This window comes from Mauremys mutica, chromosome 2, assembly GCF_020497125.1.
Source record: "Mauremys mutica isolate MM-2020 ecotype Southern chromosome 2, ASM2049712v1, whole genome shotgun sequence".
Classification (NCBI taxonomy): domain Eukaryota; kingdom Metazoa; phylum Chordata; order Testudines; family Geoemydidae; genus Mauremys; species Mauremys mutica.
In genome coordinates this window covers 137,184,902-137,204,226 of record NC_059073.1, presented here as the reverse complement: position 1 = coordinate 137,204,226, position 19,325 = coordinate 137,184,902, and the positions used below count along the sequence as shown (strand labels likewise).

General features: G+C 55.6%; 1 protein-coding gene across 4 annotated transcripts in view; it reads right to left on the bottom strand.

Annotated features, from left to right (window-relative positions):
* The window catches only part of SORBS3 (sorbin and SH3 domain containing 3), a 43,850-nt gene extending 26,048 nt beyond the window's left edge, over positions 1-17,802 (bottom strand). For 2 of the 4 annotated variants that reach the window (XM_045006420.1, XM_045006422.1), the window contains exon 1: positions 8,356-8,910. The gene's annotated coding sequence lies outside the window, so the exon portion shown is untranslated. Of the gene's footprint in view, positions 1-8,355; positions 8,911-17,666 lie in introns of those variants that run through there. The other 2 variants (XM_045006421.1, XM_045006423.1) reach the window with 2 other exon arrangements.
* Between the last annotated feature and the right edge of the window lie 1,523 nt (positions 17,803-19,325).

Below are 19,325 nucleotides of genomic sequence, written 5' to 3'. Positions count from 1 at the left end.
CCACCAGGAGGATCTGTTATTCCCCACCAGCATCTGAGGTTGCCACCAACTCATCCGTGCCTGGAGCTGCAGCTCCAGCTAAGGCGGGGTGGGGGGTCTGCTTGCTGGTATAGGGACAAATCTCCCCCACTGCTGGGGTGAGGTGCGTGTATGGAGCTGGCGTCTCCAGTGCACGGAAACCACATCACTGTTCCCGGACCAGTCTGGGCAGGAGCCCTGGCACCAAGATCTGAGCAGTGCCTTCCCCATGAGTCCCACTCTGACCTCCCTGCTCCCCTTACTGGGAGGGGATACCCCTTCTTTTAACCTCAACACCCCCATCCCTCCAGCTGGGCACCCCCTGACTCCAGGGATAGTCCCTCAGGCTGGATGAAACTCGCTGCACTGGTTTAGCTCTGGCAGGAGAATGGGGTGGGGGAGGGTGAGGGGGAGGGTGAAGCGTTTAGTGTGCAAATATTTCCAGACCCAAGTGCCGTCCCAGTGCAAACACTGCAGAGACAGGCAGGCCGGCCCAGAGAGGGGGGGCTGGAACAGCGTGTTGGAGCAGGAGAACAATCCGGAGGGGAGGGACAACTCACCAGCTCTGGGGATGAGTCACTGCTATAAAGCAGAGCCGGGCCTGGCACTGCACCAAGGGCAGGGGAGCAGGAAAGGGGGAATGTGTCCCAGTGTCTCTCACGCTGCTCCGCTCTTCCCAGGCAGCACACAGCTCCCTTAACCAGCCCCTCACCCTGCTCAACATACAGCAGAACCCAGGGCCGCCCAGAGGGTGGGGTAAATGGGGCAATTTGCCCCAGGTCCCGGGGCCCTGCAGGGCCCCCATGAGAATATAGTATTCTATAGTTTTGCAACTGTTTTTTATGGAAGGGGGCCCCGAAATTGCTTTGCCCCAGGCCCCCTGAATCCTCTGGGCAGCCCTGGCAGAACCAGGACTCCTGGGTTCAGTTTCCAGCTCTGGGAGGAGGAGTGGGGTCCAGCGAGTTAGAGGAAGGGGCTAGGAGCCAGAACTCCTGGGTTCTTTTTCCTGCTGTGCCACTGACCTACTGAGTGACCCTGGGCCAGTCATGTTCCCTCTCCGTTCTTCAGTTTCCCCATCTGTGACATGGGGACAGTATTTATTTCCCCAGGGCACAAGGGGGTTGTGAGAGGTAATGGGTTAATGCTCGTGAAGCACTCGAACATGCCGGTGCTGTGTCGCTGCCACACACACCCCAGACTGCCCCCTGCACTGGAGCAAGGCCTTTGTCTTGATCCAAGAACTACTTACCCGGACACCTGAGCCATCAACCTCCTCCCCTACAGTGCTCCCTCACATCCCCATCACCTCCCTCACACTGCAACCCCACTGCACACCTTCCTACAACCATTACACACTGCTCCCCATCCCCTGCCTCCAACCCCACTGCACCCCTTCCTGTAACCATCCCACACTGCTCCCCATCCCCTGCCTCCAACCCCACTGCACCCCTTCCTGTAACCATTCCACACTGCTTCCCATCCCCTGCCTCCAACCCCACTGCACCCCTTCCTGTAACCATCCCACACTGCTCCCCATCCCCTGCCTCCAACCCCACTGCACCCCTTCCTGTAACCATTCCACACTGCTTCCCATCCCCTGCCTCCAACCCCACTGCACCCCTTCCTGTAACCATTCCACACTGCTCCCCATCCCCTGCCTCCAACCCCACTGCACCCCTTCCTGTAACCATTCCACACTGCTCCCCATCCCCTGCCTCCAACCCCACTGCACCCCTTCCTGTAACCATCCCACACTGCTCCCCATCCCCTGCCTCCAACCCCACTGCACCCCATCAACCTCCTCCCCTACAGTGCTCCCTCACATCCCCATCACCTCCCTCACACTGCAACCCCACTGCACCCCTTCCTGTAACCATTCCACACTGCTCCCCATCCCCTGCCTTCAACCCCACTGCACCCCATCAACATCCTCCCCTACAGTGCTCCCTCACATCCCCATCACCTCCCTCACACTGCAACCCCACTGCACCCCTTCCTGTAACCATTCCACACTGCTCCCCATCCCCTGCCTCCAACCCCACTGCACCCCATCAACCTCCTCCCCTACAGTGCTCCCTCACCTCCCTCACACTGCATTCCATCCCCCACCTGCAACCCCACTGCACCCCTTCCTGTAACCATTCCACACTGCTCCCCATCCCCTGCCTCCAACCCCACTGCACCCCTTCCTATAAACACCCCACACTGCTCCCCATCCCCTGCCTCCAACCCCACTGCACCCCTTCTTATAACTATCGCACACTGAACCCCATCCCCTGCCTCCAACCCCACTGCACCCCTTCCTGTAACCATCCCACACTGCTCCCCATCCCCTGCCTCCAACCCCACTGCACCCCTTCCTGTAACCATCCCACACTGCTCCCCATCCCCTGCCTCCAACCCCACTGCACCCCATCAACCTCCTCCCCTACAGTGCTCCCTCACATCCCCATCACCTCCCTCACACTGCAACCCCACTGCACCCCTTCCTGTAACCATTCCACACTGCTCCCCATCCCCTGCCTCCAACCCCACTGCACCCCTTCCTATAAACACCCCACACTGCACCTCATCCCCTGCCTCCAACCCCACTGCACCCCTTCCTGTAACCATTCCACACTGCTCCCCATCCCCTGCCTCCAACCCCACTGCACCCCTTCCTGTAACCATCCCACACTGCTCCCCATCCCCTGCCTCCAACCCCACTGCACCCCTTCCTGTAACCATCCCACACTGCTCCCCATCCCCTGCCTCCAACCCCACTGCACCCCTTCCTGTAACCATCCCACACTGCTCCCCATCCCCTGCCTCCAACCCCACTGCACCCCTTCCTGCAACCATTACACACTGCTCCCCATCCCCTGCCTCCAACCCCACTGCACCCCTTCCTGTAACCATCCCAAACTGCTCCCCATCCCCTGCCTCCAACCCCACTGCACCCCTTCCTGTAACCATTCCAAACTGCTCCCCATCCCCTGCCTCCAACCCCACTGCACCCCTTCCTGTAACCATTCCACACTGCTCCCCATCCCCTGCCTCCAACCCCAGTGCACCCCTTCCTGTAACCATCCCACACTGCTCCCCATCCCCTGCCTCCAACCCCACTGCACCCCATCAACCTCCTCCCCTACAGTGCTCCCTCACATCCCCATCACCTCCCTCACACTGCAACCCCACTGCACCCCTTCCTGTAACCATTCCACACTGCTCCCCATCCCCTGCCTTCAACCCCACTGCACCCCATCAACATCCTCCCCTACAGTGCTCCCTCACATCCCCATCACCTCCCTCACACTGCAACCCCACTGCACCCCTTCCTGTAACCATTCCACACTGCTCCCCATCCCCTGCCTCCAACCCCACTGCACCCCATCAACCTCCTCCCCTACAGTGCTCCCTCACCTCCCTCACACTGCATTGCATCCCCCACCTGCAACCCCACTGCACCCCTTCCTGTAACCATTCCACACTGAACCCCATCCCCTGCCTCCAACCCCACTGCACCCCTTCCTGTAACCATCCCACACTGCTCCCCATCCCCTGCCTCCAACCCCACTGCACCCCTTCCTGTAACCATCCCACACTGCTCCCCATCCCCTGCCTTCAACCCCACTGCACCCCATCAACCTCCTCCCCTACAGTGCTCCCTCACATCCCCATCACCTCCCTCACACTGCAACCCCACTGCACCCCTTCCTGTAACCATTCCACACTGCTCCCCATCCCCTGCCTCCAACCCCACTGCACCCCATCAACCTCCTCCCCTACAGTGCTCCCTCACCTCCCTCACACTGCATTCCATCCCTCACACTGCAACCCCACTGCACCCCTTCCTGTAACCATTCCACACTGCTCCCCATCCCCTGCCTTCAACCCCACTGCACCCCATCAACCTCCTCCCCTACAGTGCTCCCTCACATCCCCATCACCTCCCTCACACTGCAACCCCACTGCACCCCTTCCTGTAACCATTCCACACTACTCCCCATCCCCTGCCTCCAACCCCACTGCACCCCTTCCTGTAACCATCCCACACTGCTCCCCATCCCCTGCCTCCAACCCCACTGCACCCCTTCCTGTAACCATCCCACACTGCTCCCCATCCCCTGCCTCCAACCCCACTGCACCCCATCAACCTCCTCCCCTACAGTGCTCCCTCACATCCCCATCACCTCCCTCACACTGCAACCCCACTGCACCCCTTCCTGTAACCATACCACACTGCTCCCCATCCCCTGCCTCCAACCCCACTGCACCCCTTCCTATAAACACCCCACACTGCACCTCATCCCCTGCCTCCAACCCCACTGCACCCCTTCCTGTAACCATCCCACACTGCTCCCCATCCCCTGCCTCCAACCCCACTGCACCCCTTCCTGTAACCATCCCACACTGCTCCCCATCCCCTGCCTCCAACCCCACTGCACCCCTTCCTGTAACCATTCCACACTGCTCCCCATCCCCTGCCTCCAACCCCACTGCACCCCTTCCTATAAACACCCCACACTGCACCTCATCCCCTGCCTCCAACCCCACTGCACCCCTTCCTGTAACCATCCCACACTGCTCCCCATCCCCTGCCTCCAACCCCACTGCACCCCTTCCTGTAACCATCCCACACTGCTCCCCATCCCCTGCCTCCAACCCCACTGCACCCCATCAACCTCCTCCCCTACAGTGCTCCCTCACATCCCCATCACCTCCCTCACACTGCAACCCCACTGCACCCCTTCCTGTAACCATTCCACACTGCTCCCCATCCCCTACCTTCAACCCCACTGCACCCCATCAACCTCCTCCCCTACAGTGCTCCCTCACATCCCCATCACCTCCCTCACACTGCAACTCCACTGCACCCCTTCCTGTAACCATTCCACACTGCTCCCCATCCCCTGCCTCCAACCCCACTGCACCCCTTCCTATAAACACCCCACACTGCACCTCATCCCCTGCCTCCAACCCCACTGCACCCCTTCCTGTAACCATTCCACACTGCTCCCCATCCCCTGCCTCCAACCCCACTGCACCCCTTCCTGTAACCATCCCACACTGCTCCCCATCCCCTGCCTCCAACCCCACTGCACCCCATCAACCTCCTCCCCTACAGTGCTCCCTCACATCCCCATCACCTCCCTCACACTGCAACCCCACTGCACCCCTTCCTGTAACCATTCCACACTGCTCCCCATCCCCTGCCTTCAACCCCACTGCACCCCATCAACCTCCTCCCCTACAGTGCTCCCTCACATCCCCATCACCTCCCTCACACTGCAACCCCACTGCACCCCTTCCTGTAACCATTCCACACTGCTCCCCATCCCCTGCCTCCAACCCCACTGCACCCCTTCCTGTAACCATTCCACACTACTCCCCATCCCCTGCCTCCAACCTCACTGCACCCCTTCCTATAACTATCGCACACTGAACCCCATCCCCTGCCTCCAACCCCACTGCACCCCTTCCTATAACCATCCCACACTGCTCCCCATCCCCCCACCTCCAACCCTTCCGATAACCATTCCAACATTGCTCCCCATCCCATCCTATCCCCCCCCATTGCACCCCACTCTTCCATGAGGTCCCCATCACCCACTCACCATTCCCAGACACCCCGACCTGACCCCACCGGAACCGGGCAGCCATTGAGGGGGCAGTGATGAACCCTTTGCAGTTCACTTTCAACAGCTGCTGCTCTCCGGCTGCTCCTGGCTTTGAACCCCAAGGCCACGGAGCGCCCTGTGCTGGAGGCTGCCAACACCTTGAGCCGGAGAGGGCAGGACGGGCTCCGAACTGCAGCCGCAGGCCAGTTGCTGCCCCCCTCTCTCCTGAGGCTTTCAGTGGCACCGCCCACGGCCCTGCCAGCCTCTTGCCTCTCTGTAGAGGCTGCCTTTGTTACAGCACAGGACAAAGGCATTTGTGGGGGAGGAGGGGAGATTCCTCCTCCAGAATTAGCCCTGGCCAGGGTCTCGGCCCAAGGCCCAGCCTAGGTCCCTGCTCTCCGGCTCACTCCCTCCCTGGTGTAGAGGGCACGGTTCCCATCCTATCGGACACAGCTGGGTGAGGCGGTGCCATGGGGATTCAGCACAGAGGCCCCTGTACCCAAGGGTGCCCAAGGCAACGCTGGTACTTGGCACACAGTGGGGAACGCCAGATTTGAGGAGAAATGGGCTGGAACACCACCTGCAGAAATGGCCCGTCTCTGTGCTTTCATCCTGGGGCAGCTAGCCACGTACTCTTCAACTCTCACTGCTCCCATGCCCAGCCAGTGCCCATGCCACTCTCACCATCCTCATGCCCAGCCAGCGCTTGCACTGCTCTAGCACCGTGCAAAACTCTAACTCTCATGATGCCAGCCCAGTGCATATATCTACCCCTTGCAATCCTCACTCTCAGAAAGGAAACTCCCTCCCCAAAGCTAGGTTGCTGGGTGGGGCATCTATTACCGTTACTGCTCAACACTTTCCCTTCAGACCCCTGCCAGGAAACCCAGGCTGTGCCTGGCTCAGGATGGCTCAGTTGCAGAGCTCCTGCATCACTCTTTGCTTGGGGCTTGCATTTCACTCGCAAGGGTCTGGATGCAATTAGGCAGAGCACGTAGCTCTCCGAGAGCCAACGAAGCATTTTTCCCTTTGGCGTCCCCTAGAACATTTCCATTCCCCACCCAGCTTGTAATGTGACAGCTTAACCTCGAGCAATAATAATCACCACCATTCCCTCCTTTTCGGGGCCTGGCACTCAAGGCTCTCAAAGCACTTTACAAATACCGGGCCCAATCCAGGGGTAAGTCCAAAGCGCAACCCAAAGGAGACAACCCTATTATGATGCCATTATCAATGGGGTGTCCCTAGCTAGAGTGATGAGCGCCGGTCACCCATCTCGATCAGGAAAGAGCAGACAGAGGGGCTGGAGAGAGTCCTGTGTGAAGAGAGACTCCAAAGATGGGTCAGTTAGCAGAGCAGGTGGGTCAGAGGGGACAGACTAGGGGTGGGTAGAATACTAAATAGCAGGGAGAGGGGGTGCCCCTCTTTACCCTTCCTCATGATACATGATCAGGGGCCTGGGCAATGAAGCTGAAAGGCAGCACATTTATAAATGCTGAAAGGAAATGCCCTTTTTTTTTTTTTAAACACAATCTGCCGGTGGGACTCACAGCCACAAGATATCCCTATATCTTAGCAAGACTCAAAAAAGGATTGGGCACTTAAATGGATAATGAGAACTATATTTCCCACACACACACACACACTCCAGTTATGCCAGGTGCCGTACACACATATTTATAGACAGTCCTTGCCCTGAAGAGTTTCAGCCTAAACAGACAAGACAAAGGCTGGGAGGGGAAACTGAGGCTGAGCGATGGGGCAGTGACTTGCCCAAGATCACACCGTAGGTCAGTGGCAGAGCTGGGAGTGGAACCCAGGTGTCCTGAGAGTCTAGTGCTCTGCTCGCTAGACTGCACTGCCACTGGCTGTTCTTTTTAATGAGAGCGAGAGCGGGGTTGTGGTTTCTGGGTGCAGCACTTTGACCGCCTGGGGTAAAGGGCACTGGGCTGAAGACATGCTGAGCACTGTTATTTTCAGTTGCATGGTGCACTGAGAGTCATGTTAGAAACACAAGAATAACCAGTTACCAATAACAAACGGAGCCTCACAGCCCTCGTGTGAAGTGGGGATTATCATCATCTCTGCTTTACAGGGGGAAAACTGAAGCACAGAGAGGAGATCCGACTTGCCCACAGTTACAGAAAGGAACCCAGCCTCCCACACTGTCTTCAGGAGCCGAGCAAAGAACTCAGGAGTTCTGACTCCTAGCCCCCTGTTCTAACCACCAGACCACACTCCTCCCCAAGAGAACCTAGGCATCCTGACTCCCAGTCCCTCTTGCTCTAACCACTGGATCCCATTCCCTTCCGCTCATGTACCCTATAATCCAGGAATGAGACAGGCAGAGGCAACAGACATCGCAATCTCCGTTTGCAAGTGTAGTCATGCTCCAGGCTGGCAGTGCCATGGCTCCGGTCCTTCTGCACACAAACTGCCTGTAGCTCTGGTCTCTCTTCCCAAAGCAGGGGGGAGCTGAGAGTTTGCAGGGTTTGGTGCAGGAGGGAATCCAGGCTGGGCTTGAATCGCACCACCCAGGGGCAGGGGGTGTCTGATAAAGATTGTTCTAACAACCTTCATGCCTTTGGCTTTTTATGAATAGGAGGGTTCCTGTGATCAGAATTCCACTCCCTCCACCCCCGTCCTGGCCTATACACCCCCCCCCCCACATACACTCCCTCCCACATACACCCTCCCCTACACACACACACTGCAGAGAGAGAAGGCAGCTCCCTACCTTCCTGGAGGAGCCTGGCAAGGAACTCCGTCCGATGTTCCCAGAGAGCAGGGCACTTCCCAAGCTAGTACGGTTAGCAAGACCCAGGCTGCAGCTGTCAGTGCTGACTGAGTCTCATGCCTGCTGCTAGCCCAGGCAGCGCGTCCGAAGGGCTGGCTCCCAACAGCAGTACGGTGCAGTGGGAGGGCACCGCTACGCTGAGTGTGTGGGATTCTGTGTCTAATAGTCGTGCTGCGAGCTGCAGGGGGAGCAACTCACACACAACAGAAAAACAAGCAAACTTGGAGGGGAAACACAACGTGCCCTCTGACATCAGGGGATGGAGGGAAAGCTGGCCCTCCCTGCTCCAGGGGCATCCCGCCAGCTAGCACCATGCTCCTGCAGCTAGCCCCCAGCACAGGAGAAGTTCCTCTTTTAAGGAAGCCCCAGGGAGAGCCCTCCGTTACTCACACACTCTGTGGGATTGAGACAGCTTCCCCCAGGGCCGGATGTCCCCTGCCAGCAAGCATCAGATACTGATAGTGACGCAAGGGGACACACTCAGAGGAGCAGAGAATTTTCAGAGGAAAGTCACTGGGGACAAACTGACCCTAGCACGGTCAGCAGCTGAGCATATCCCCCCAGCCGGCCCACAGAGTGCCTAAGAAGTCTGTCCCTTCCCTCCCCAGCCCACCACTGTCCCTCCCGGCTTATCTGGAAAGTCCCCTGCACCGTGCAGCATTGCAATTAAAACAAACACGAATCTGGAGCCGGCGAAAGGCCATTCAGAGTTTCCAGTGACATTTCCAGAGTGTGGGAGTGAGGATGAGTTCCAGGGAGTGGGAGCCCAGCCAGAACGCTGAAATAACGAACTGCACACACACACAGAGCTTGGCTCACGCCGCCTGGTTACAAAACACGAAGACCTTGAGAACTCGCGGGCTCTCACACGCAAGCATACATGCTAGAGTCATGCATTCATCCACAGATACATGGAGACAGTTATGTGCTTCCCACACTCACACACTTCTAGACAAATATGGAGGCACATGACAAGCGGTCATTCATGTGCATATTCATGCATGCAAACACATACGTATGCACGTTTGCAGACAAGCATGTCCCCAAAAGTGCACTCACACAAACATGCCAGCCCAGACCCCACTGCAGAGTCCAGTGAGGGGTAGGGTGCCAGCCTCTGCCCGACACACCCACTGGCCGTGCATGCCCTTCCAACATGCATATTTCACTCCCCTGATCAATTCTCCTCGTTTCTTAAAGAGGCTGTGACAGGCTGCCAGCCCTGCAGCCTGGAGACCTCTGTCTCTCCTCTGCCCCAGAAACAGCAGAGCAAGCTCCCTGCAACCTGCGCCAGTCCTGACCTAGGGAGGCCAGTCCCCAGAGCCCTCTGCTGAGGCCTTGGCGATGGGGATGCCTCTCATGCTAAGAGCCGGTTTGAGATGAACTCATTTCACACATGGGCCCAGCTGGGAACAACTTGCAATTGCTGCCAACCGGGGCTGTGTTTGAATCAGTGACTGCCTCCATATGCCGTAGCCCCTGGGCTAGCCACCCCACCCACCTGCGAGCCATTCTTCACCTCCTTTGCACCCGGCTTCTATTGTATCCAAGTCACATTCCTTAGGAGATGGGATGAAGGGAGTCAGTTGGATCAAAAGTTCTGCTTTCGGCTCATTTCTCATCTCACCATCTGCTGCTGCATGCCAGAGGAATATGCTGTGGACGGCGTCTTGCGCAGCGCCGTGCCCACAGCTAAGCGATTGCTCTGCAGACCAACCTGGGATCACCTGAGTGTGGGAGACGGTTGAGCAAGGCAGAGGCGGAGCAGGCAAGAGGAATGGAAGAGAAACCGGGCTAGTAGAGACTAGACTGGGTGGGATGCACTGGGGAAGGGGGCTGCTTCCCTGAGCTGAGAGGGGCCATTGCCCCCCTGAGCTGGCCGTGAGGTTATTTCAGGGATCCATCCCTGGTGCACAGTGGGAGTTTGGCAGCAGCCTTTCTTAGCCTTATGATCCGGCTCATGGCTCTCTGGAGGGAAGAGATGAGGTCATGGAGTAAAATCGGGCGGGCATGACTGGCGGGAGCTATTGTACAGGCAGGTTATCATCTCGTTTCTTTCCTCTGGTTTTGGTCCGGATGAGCCTGGCTTCCACACTGGGGCGTTTGCAATCAGCTGTCCAAGCAACATGCAGAGAGGGGCAGTGAGCTAGGTCCTAGCGCCCCCTCCACTACAGCCACCTGTGGTGCTCCTCTGCCAGGCACACACACCACTTGGAGCATGCTGGCCCTTTCGAAGAACTCTGCAGTGGTGGGAATAGAACCCAGGAGTCCTGACTCCCAATCCCTACTCTAACCACTAGGCATTGCTGCCTCCATAGCCAAGAGCAGAACCCCATCTATTCTTTTACCCACTAGAATTCAATCCCTCCTGGAGCTAAGGATTGAAGCCAGGAGTCCTGATACACGCCCCCCCACCACACCCACACCCACACCCACACCCTGCTTTAGCCACTAGACTCCCAATCCCTCCCAGAACTGGGAATAGAACTCAGGATTTCCGACTCCCAGCCCAAACACGAGTCCAGCAGTGAGAGAGAAATCTGGGAAGAAGCGGCTCCTCCCAACCCTCTGGGTGTCTCTGCAGCTATCTCCATCCTCTCAGCACCAGCTATGGACTCAAGGGGGTCGGGCAAATTGGGGAGGTGGGGAATGGAGGCTGGGAACAAATGGAGCCCCTGACCATTGCAGAGCTGCATGCACCAGGCAAGGAGCATCATGGCAGGCAAGCAGGGTCAGTGCCCCGGGAACAGGGGTGCTCTCAGGGATATGGCTAGAGGGGTGATGGCAGGGTTTTGGGGAGTCAAACACTGCAGGGAGAGCTGCCCTGGTTCTTGCACAGTGGGTGGGCTTCATTGCTGGCATGCGGCCACTCCTGGGGTTAAATCTTCACAGGTGCATCACAGAGCTAAACCTCCCCTCCTTGGCAGGCCTGATGCTCAGGGGGCATTATGCTGTCTGGGACTCGGGCAGGAGCACATGCTGGAGAGGGAATGCAGAGACAGGTTCCCAGGGGACAGTGCCACATGACTGGAAGCACGAGCCACAGCGAGCTCTGCAGATCCCTAAAGGTGAGCGGCCCCTGGATGGGCTGTGCTGGGAACCCAGCTATAGCCCTGAAGGACGGACAGCAGCCAGGTCCATCCCCGGCGTGTGTACGCGAGGGATTGGCAGCAGTTAGACAGAGCCTGAGCATCCCATGCTGGAGAAGGAGCTGGGCAGCTGCGAAGGCTGTTTAGACAACGCTTTAATCTCTTGCTTCCTGCTCCAGTATCATGGCAGCCCCCCAATGGAAGCCCCACCCTGTCCTCCCCAGCTGCAGCCTCATGCCCAAAAAGCAATGGCGACTTGCACAGAGCCCTACGTCCCTCTACACCCCTGGACAGAGCTCCCTTAGCATGTCGCTGTGGCCAGAGGGGACAGGGAAGTAGCCTCTGGGTTTAGTTCCCAGGGTTTAGTCAAAGCTAGGAGTGTTACCTTCCTTCCAGTTCTGTCTGATCCCACTAACCCCAGCACCGCACCCCCGCACCCATGGCAGGATTCCTCAGTCCTGCCTCCCCTCTCCCGTCATGCCTTGCTCTAGGCATCATTCCCCAGCCCTGCACTATCCTGAAGGCCACAGTGGCTTTTACGCCCCAGCTCTGTCCCCCGCACCCCTTTCACCAGCCCAGCACTGACCTGCATTGCTGTGCATCTGTGCATGCGCAAGGGGCTTTGCGCCCCAGCCCTGCTGCATCACATCTTGGGCTTCCCCACTTCCCTCTCCTGCACTGTCTGGGCCGGCCTTCCCCTCCGACTACAGCCACTGCTCTTTCAGCTCACCACACACACAGGAAATGGGGCAACACCTCCCCAGCCCTGCTCTTCCCAAGCCCTGACTTGAGAGCTCTAGTTATCTTGTGCCCGGAGCAGGTAGAGCCACCCGGCATTGTCCAGATGAAGCATGGATCTGCTCCCGTCCCTGAAACGAGAGCCCTGTGAGGTGGGGCAGACTCCACACTGCTGCCGCTTTAGGGAAGTAAAACCAAGGGGGATCGCCAGGAGAAAGGGACTAATCCAGCACACCACACACCATGTCCCAGTGTGGGGCAGCTGAAGGCAACAAGGCACGTGCCTGCATTTCCCTTTCATCAACATTGCTACAAAGGGGAGGGAGACTTGGGGATAGTGGCCGAACTGGCTCGCAGGCTGCCCTTCCACACTAGGGTTGCCAACTTTCTACTCCCACAAAACTGAACACCCTGGCCCCGCCTCTCCTCCAAGGCTCCACCCCTTCTCCAAGGCCCCACCCCTACTTGCTCCATCCCCCACAACTGGGGCTGTGGGTTCTGGGGTGGGGCCAGAAATTAGGGGGTTGGGGTGCAGGAGGGGGGTCTGGGCTGTGGGGGAAGAGCTGAGGGGTTCAGAGTATGGGCAGGGGCTCCAGGCTGAGGCATTGGGTTGGGGTATGGGAGGGGGTCAGGGGTGCAGGCTGCGAGCAGCGCTTACCTCCAGCAGCAGCATGTCTCCCCTCCAGCTCCTACGTGGAGGTGCGGCCAGGCGCCGTCCCCGCAGCTCCCATTGGCCGCTGTTCTCACCCAATGGGAGCTGCAGAGCTGGCGCTTGGGGTGGGGGCAGCGTGCGGAGCCCCCTAGCTGTCCCTATGTGTAGAAGCTGGAGGGGGTACAAGCCGCTGCTTCCGGAAGCCACGGAGAGCCACAGCAGGCTGGGAGCTTGCCTTAGCCCCACTGTGCCACCAGCTGGACTTTTAATGGCCCAGTCGGTGGTGCTGACCGGAGCCGCCAGGTCCCTTTTCGACCGGGCGTTCCAGTCAAAAACCAGACACAACTGGCTTCAAATTTACTTCCTTAAACACAGCTGTAGGTTAGAAGAGCCTGCGCAACACAGTGCCATTTTGGACGGCTCCCGGGTGTTGCTAGTCAATAGCTCTCTCGGACTCTGGCAGAGCCCACGTGCACAGGTGCACTCACGCGCGCACACACAATTAACACCTCAGGGCTGCTCTTCACTGCAACCGTTGGTTCGAGTTACTCCTCTCAAGCTGGCCTGGCTCCAGCGAGAGCAGCCCTACTGCAAACACTCCAGCAGCACAGTGCCACTGGGGCAGCAGCTGCTGAGCTGTGCAGACTCACACTGCAGCCCGGAGCTGCATCCCCCCGCCACTGCATCACTGGCTGAGCATCAGCAGCACTTGAGCTTCAAACCAGACCCACTAACAAGCCAGCTAGCTCAAGATGAAAGCACCACTGACTGTGGACTAGGGAGGTGGGTGCCGATGGGAGTCAGGACAGGGCTGCCCTTGAGTTCTATCGGGAGTGAACACTGCTGGGAAGAGAAGCCCCTAGTTACTGGATTGCCCAGTGCACAGAACTGAAGTGGGTTCCACGGCTCAGGGAGGCCTTGGGGAGGCACAGGTGCAGCGATAACGGCACCTTTGTTTTGGGGGAGCAGGACTCAGCACTGAGCCCCCCTCAGGCGCACGTTTTCCCCTCCCATTTCCATCACATTCCCCAGCTCCTGGGCGTTTCTGTGTCTGTTATTGTTAATATGCAGTGGTGGATGACCGCATGGGCCCATAGGGTCTGTGCACAGGGGCCCCAGCCAATTGGGGGGCACCCCAGCAGACAGCTGTCATCTGCCACGGGGCAACTGGAACCTGGAGCGGGCACAGGGCGGGCAGGGGGAAGCCCTGGCACTCTGAGGGGCAGCACTGTGGAGTGGGCAGGGAGCCCCCGTGCCCAGCGTCCTGGCAGATGCCACAGGGTGGAAAGCCCCGAGCTCAGGCACCCCAGCTGCCATGGGCTCTCAGAGACGTACGGATTCTTGGCACTCCACCAAGACGAATAGGGTAAAATTGTCACTCATCTCCAACATGGCCCGGTCCCCATGTGATGCAGAAGATTGGAGCATGGTTTGAAGATGCAACCGAGGATGTCATTACACCAATAAAACTAGGAAAATAAAAAATCCAAGACTCCCCACCCCCCATCCCTTTCTCTTGCTAATTACTTCAGGGACATTTAACAGAAGTTTGTCTTTTCAAACAACCCGTGTTGCAACATGCAAATGACTTGCTGCGTGATTGGTCAGATGCCAACAGCATCCATTAGAATTGACAGAGAGTAAAAAAATAAAACCTTAGCGCCACTGTATTTGCTTAAGAAACCCACAATATGGTTCGGCATTACTTAAGCAGGAGAGCTAAGAGAAAACTGAAATGAGCAAAGGAGGTTAAAGAAGTTGCTTTGCCACAAAAGATACCAACAATGAATCGATACTTCAAGGAGAGAGAGAAAGGAGAAACAGCAGACAAAGACGACAAGGCTGGTTCGGCAGACACTCTTGCTGGCAACGGAGCCCTTGGCCTTCAAGAGGAGGAAAGTACAGATCTGGATCTGTGGGAGGAAGGCAAGCCGGGACCAAGTTATGCAGATGAGACAAATGCGATACAAGCAGATTAATTTAGCCGTGATCCTGCATCGTGGAACAACATTGATGAAAGTTGCAGGAGTTTTTGGATTGCGATGCTTTCAGCTACTTGTCAAAATATAAACATTAAAAAATCCTCTGCTTCTGCGCAGGTGATTGGAGGGAAGACCCATTTGCGGTCTGAAGATCTGTTCCCTTGTTGGCTGCACAATGGCGAATCTGTTATACAGCCCTGGCTTATTTATTCACCATCTTCTGGAAACGGTTATTGCTTTGCCTGCAAACTTCTTTCAACCAAAACACATGCCTTTATTTAAGGATTCAGTGATTGGAAACACTCTGAACGTCTTTTTGAACATGAGAAAACTTGGAGCACCAAAACTGTCTGCTGGCACCTGCAAACTCAGAACAATACTGCTTTGTTGCACCGGGGGAATCATTAATATCCATAAAATGCGCTAGTTCCTTGGATGGAGGGGCAAAGAAGTCACTTATTACCAACAGCCCCGTCCCCCAGGAGTTCCCAGCTACTGCCTCAGCGACAAGCTGCCGCCACTCTCTGCAAGGGGGTGAAAGGCCTCTGAAAAGGGGAGTCAGCTCAATACCTTCCTGGTTAGTTTCCTTTTGTCAGAGAACTGAGAAATTCCTCCAATGATCCAGAGCCTCGGACACATAAGAACGGCGCTGTGGTTGAATTCCCAGAGCCCCCTTCTCTTTCATCTTTAACCCCTCTGCAGCAAGAGCCTGCTGGCCTCTCCCTCAATGAGTCCATCTCATCCCCGCTATCCAGATAAAGAGACATCTTGGAAGAGAGGATGGAGCCCGGGCTAAAGCAGATCCCCCACCTCCTGTCCCCCAAATACTCCATGCTGCCTTTGCATGAGAAACAGGGCACCAGCCCATTGCTTTAATGCTGACAGAGTATAAACAGCTAATGTGGGCACAAGCCACTCAGGGTCTGGAAAGATCTAGGGGAGTTGGCATAGAGCTGGTCCAGTGCCTCAGTGGGCATTCCTGCTACTGAAGGCATGTAGCCCAGAGCTGAGTACACAGAGACGGAAAGCTGCTCTCCCCAGCAAAGCCCTTCAGTTAAAAACTGGCTAGAAACTCCGGCACCTGCTGGAGAGTGGGGCGTATGTGTGTTTAAACAATGAACTCATTTTCCTCCCACTGAGAAGAGTTAATAGGGCACCTCCTGCTGGCTTGCAAACATAAGAGCATCATGTAAGAAAAGCCTTCCTCCAAAGGAGAGGAGGCTGGGGAGTAAACAGGATGAGAAATGAAGAATCAGAAAAGAACAAGCCCACTAAAATAGTTAAATCCTGCAGGCCAAGAGGCACAACAGATTCCAGTCAGTCATGATGTTCCGATGGTGAGATCACAATCATTTGAGATGGGCAAGGATCACCACTATGGGTCATAGCAGACTCGATCTTAGTCAAAAGGCTGAGAATAGGCTCTGTGCTACCAGCACTCCCACTCCACGGCACACAGACAGTGCCAGTAAGTTAAACCTCAAGGCTGCAGTGAGCAGTAGGGGGGCACATGATGAGGACAGCAGGTGGGTGCAGGGATTGGTCCACAGGGCTGCCCAGAGAGGGGGGCAAGTGGGGCAATTTGCCCCAGGCCCCGCAGGGGCCCCCACGAGAATATAGTATTGTATAATATTGCAACTTTTTTTTATGGAAGGGGCCCCCGAAATTGCTTTGCCCCAGGCCCCCTGAATCCTCTGGGCAGCCCTGTTGGTCCACACGGAACGTAATGCAGGACTGGGGCCTTGGTTTCTAATATGCAAGCAGACATTGTCAGATCCAATCTGATCCCCCCAAATTAGTTTTGGTTAAAAAAAAAAAAGTTTCATAAAACTTCAGACCAACACAACTATTCCCAGGATTCCCCCCTCCTCCATTTTTAAATTTAAGTGGAGATAGTTAAATAAATTCATTAAGTGAACAGTCCCCTGCCAGGTTTTCAAAGTGTTCATTGCAGCGGGGTCAGAAGAAACTGACTAGGAAAGTGACTAGTTGGTTATCATGATTCATTTATGTTTTTTAGGGCAGGGACTGTATTTTTGTTCGATCTGTACAGCGCCGTGCACTCCTGATCCATGACTGGGGCTCCCAAGAGTTACCACAATGCAAATAACACCACTGAAAAATGCAGAGGAAGCAACAGCGTAACTAGTGACACAAGCTGGATTTTTAGTCCTCTGAGTGAGATTTAACAATCGCTGGTGGTTTTGGTAACACAGGGAGGGACAAGAACTTGGCCTTCTCTACTAGTGGAATTTCTCCTATTTCATTGATTAAATTCTAGCCCATCTTCCCTCAAAAGAGTACATTTGCCTCTATACTACACAGGCAAGGAGAGTCAATAGATCATGTCATCAAGCCCAGACGTTAAATCCTAGACCGGGGCTCTCAATCTGGGAGTTACAAACATGTGCTGAGGGGTTCTGACCACCCTGCCTTTCTCTGCTAAATGGTTGGGGGTTGCTGGGTAGATCCCAGTTAGATGTGGGAGATCCCAGAATGGGAAAGTCTGAGAACCAGTGCCCTAGATCTCACTGAAAATGGCCCTTGCAAGGAGCTGAACACATGTCATTCAGATCTCATAACAGGCTCGTGGCCTTTGTACCCAATGCACATTCAACACCATAAGGAGAAACAGCAGCTGCCTACAAACGATCCTTTCAGAGCATGCTGTAGCCTGAGATACACTGCCACAGCCCCACCTTGTCACATGCCTTGCTGACCCAGAGAGCTCCCACCAAACCAGCTAATATCCACAAGGATCATCACAAAGTCTGTGCACACCCCACTCACCTCCCCGGCTCCTGCTTGCTGAGTGGTCTTCGCCCTGTGATCCTCCTTCTCAAAGTATAAGCTTTCACCACCCTCACGCTGCACTGCTCCTGCTGCTCTGAGCCCCGGCCGTCCTTCAGTTGCAGATAAATATTTAACACGCAGACTGTGACAGAATCAACAAAGCTCGACTGTTTCCTGCTTGCTAGATGGCAGGGTGCTAGCCAGACTGCTCTAGGAGCATGCAGGCATGGCCTGATTGATTAGATATTATTCCCTTCCAGCAGGGAAAGCCGGGTGCACAGAGCTCATGTCTCTTACAGCACTCACTCGCCTGGCATTGCATTCACATTAGGCTTTAGCTTTCATCCAAGGGAACAAAAGAAGGGCAACAAAAATGATTAGGGGTATGGAACGGCTTCCCTATGAGGAGAGATTAAAAAGACTGGGACTTTTCAGCTTGGAAAAGAGACAACTACCAGAGTGGGGGATATGAGAGAGGTCTATAAAATCATGACTGGTGTAGAGAAAGTAAACAAGGAAGTGTTATTTGCTCCTCATAACACAAGAACCAGGGGTCACCCAATGAAATGAATAGGCAGCAAGTTTAAAACAAACATAAGGATGTACTTCACACTATACTAAGTCAACCTGTGGAACCCATTGCCAGGGGATGTTGTGAAGGCCAAAACTATAAATGGGTTATAAAAAGAACTAGGTAAGTTCATGGAGGATCAGTGCATCAATGGCTATTAGCCAGGATGGGCAGGGACGCAACCCCATGCTCTGGGTGTCCCTACACCTCTGACTGCCAGAAGCTGGGAGTGATGACAGGGGATGAATGGGTCACTTGATGATTGCCTGTTCTGTACATTCCCTCTGGGGCACCTGGCGTTGGCCACTATCGGAATACAGGATACCAGGCTAAATGGACCATTGGTCTGACCCACTACGGCCATTCTTATGCTTTTAGGCTGCTCAGAAAAATAAGTTCCCAGTCCTAGTGAGGAGAAAACAGACAAGACCAGAGGAAGTGCCGGACGAAATCTGAGCAGGGGCCCATCTAGCCTGGTATCCTGGCTCTGATATGACCAGTACTGGCTGTTTCAAGAGCTAGGTGCAGGAAGTCCCCTAGTGGCTAATTAGGCAATAACCTACCCATGAGTGGGCTTCCTTCCAGACTTCCATGAGTCAGGGCCCTGAAGCAGGTGGGGCTTTTATCCCTTCTCATTAGTTATTCTGTCCAACATAACTGAATGATTTTGGGGGTGTGGAGGAAAATGGGGGAAAGTGAGTGAGAGATGGGCAGGCAGAGGGGATAGAGGCAGTGAGCCAGGGGAAAGAAAACACTATTAGGGACTGGGGCACTGGAGAAGAGATGAGGATCCAGTCTGTTTTAAAATAGCCATAACAACGCTAATGCCCTAAGGAAAGGGAAAACAATACCTGAAATGTAGCAATATAGGAGCATAGTGTGTTCAGCACCTTCTAGCGATAGCCACAATTATGATACAGTACTTCCAACTTCAGGAAAGGGCCTGCTGGATTACCCTAGCAGGGAACTGGGTATGGCTGGTTGGAACATGAAAGGAAATCCTGCGGGGTGCACAGCAGTGCAGCCTGGTTTCTGCAGCTGAGATGCTTCTTATTACACCGGTCAAAATGGTCTTCTACACTGTG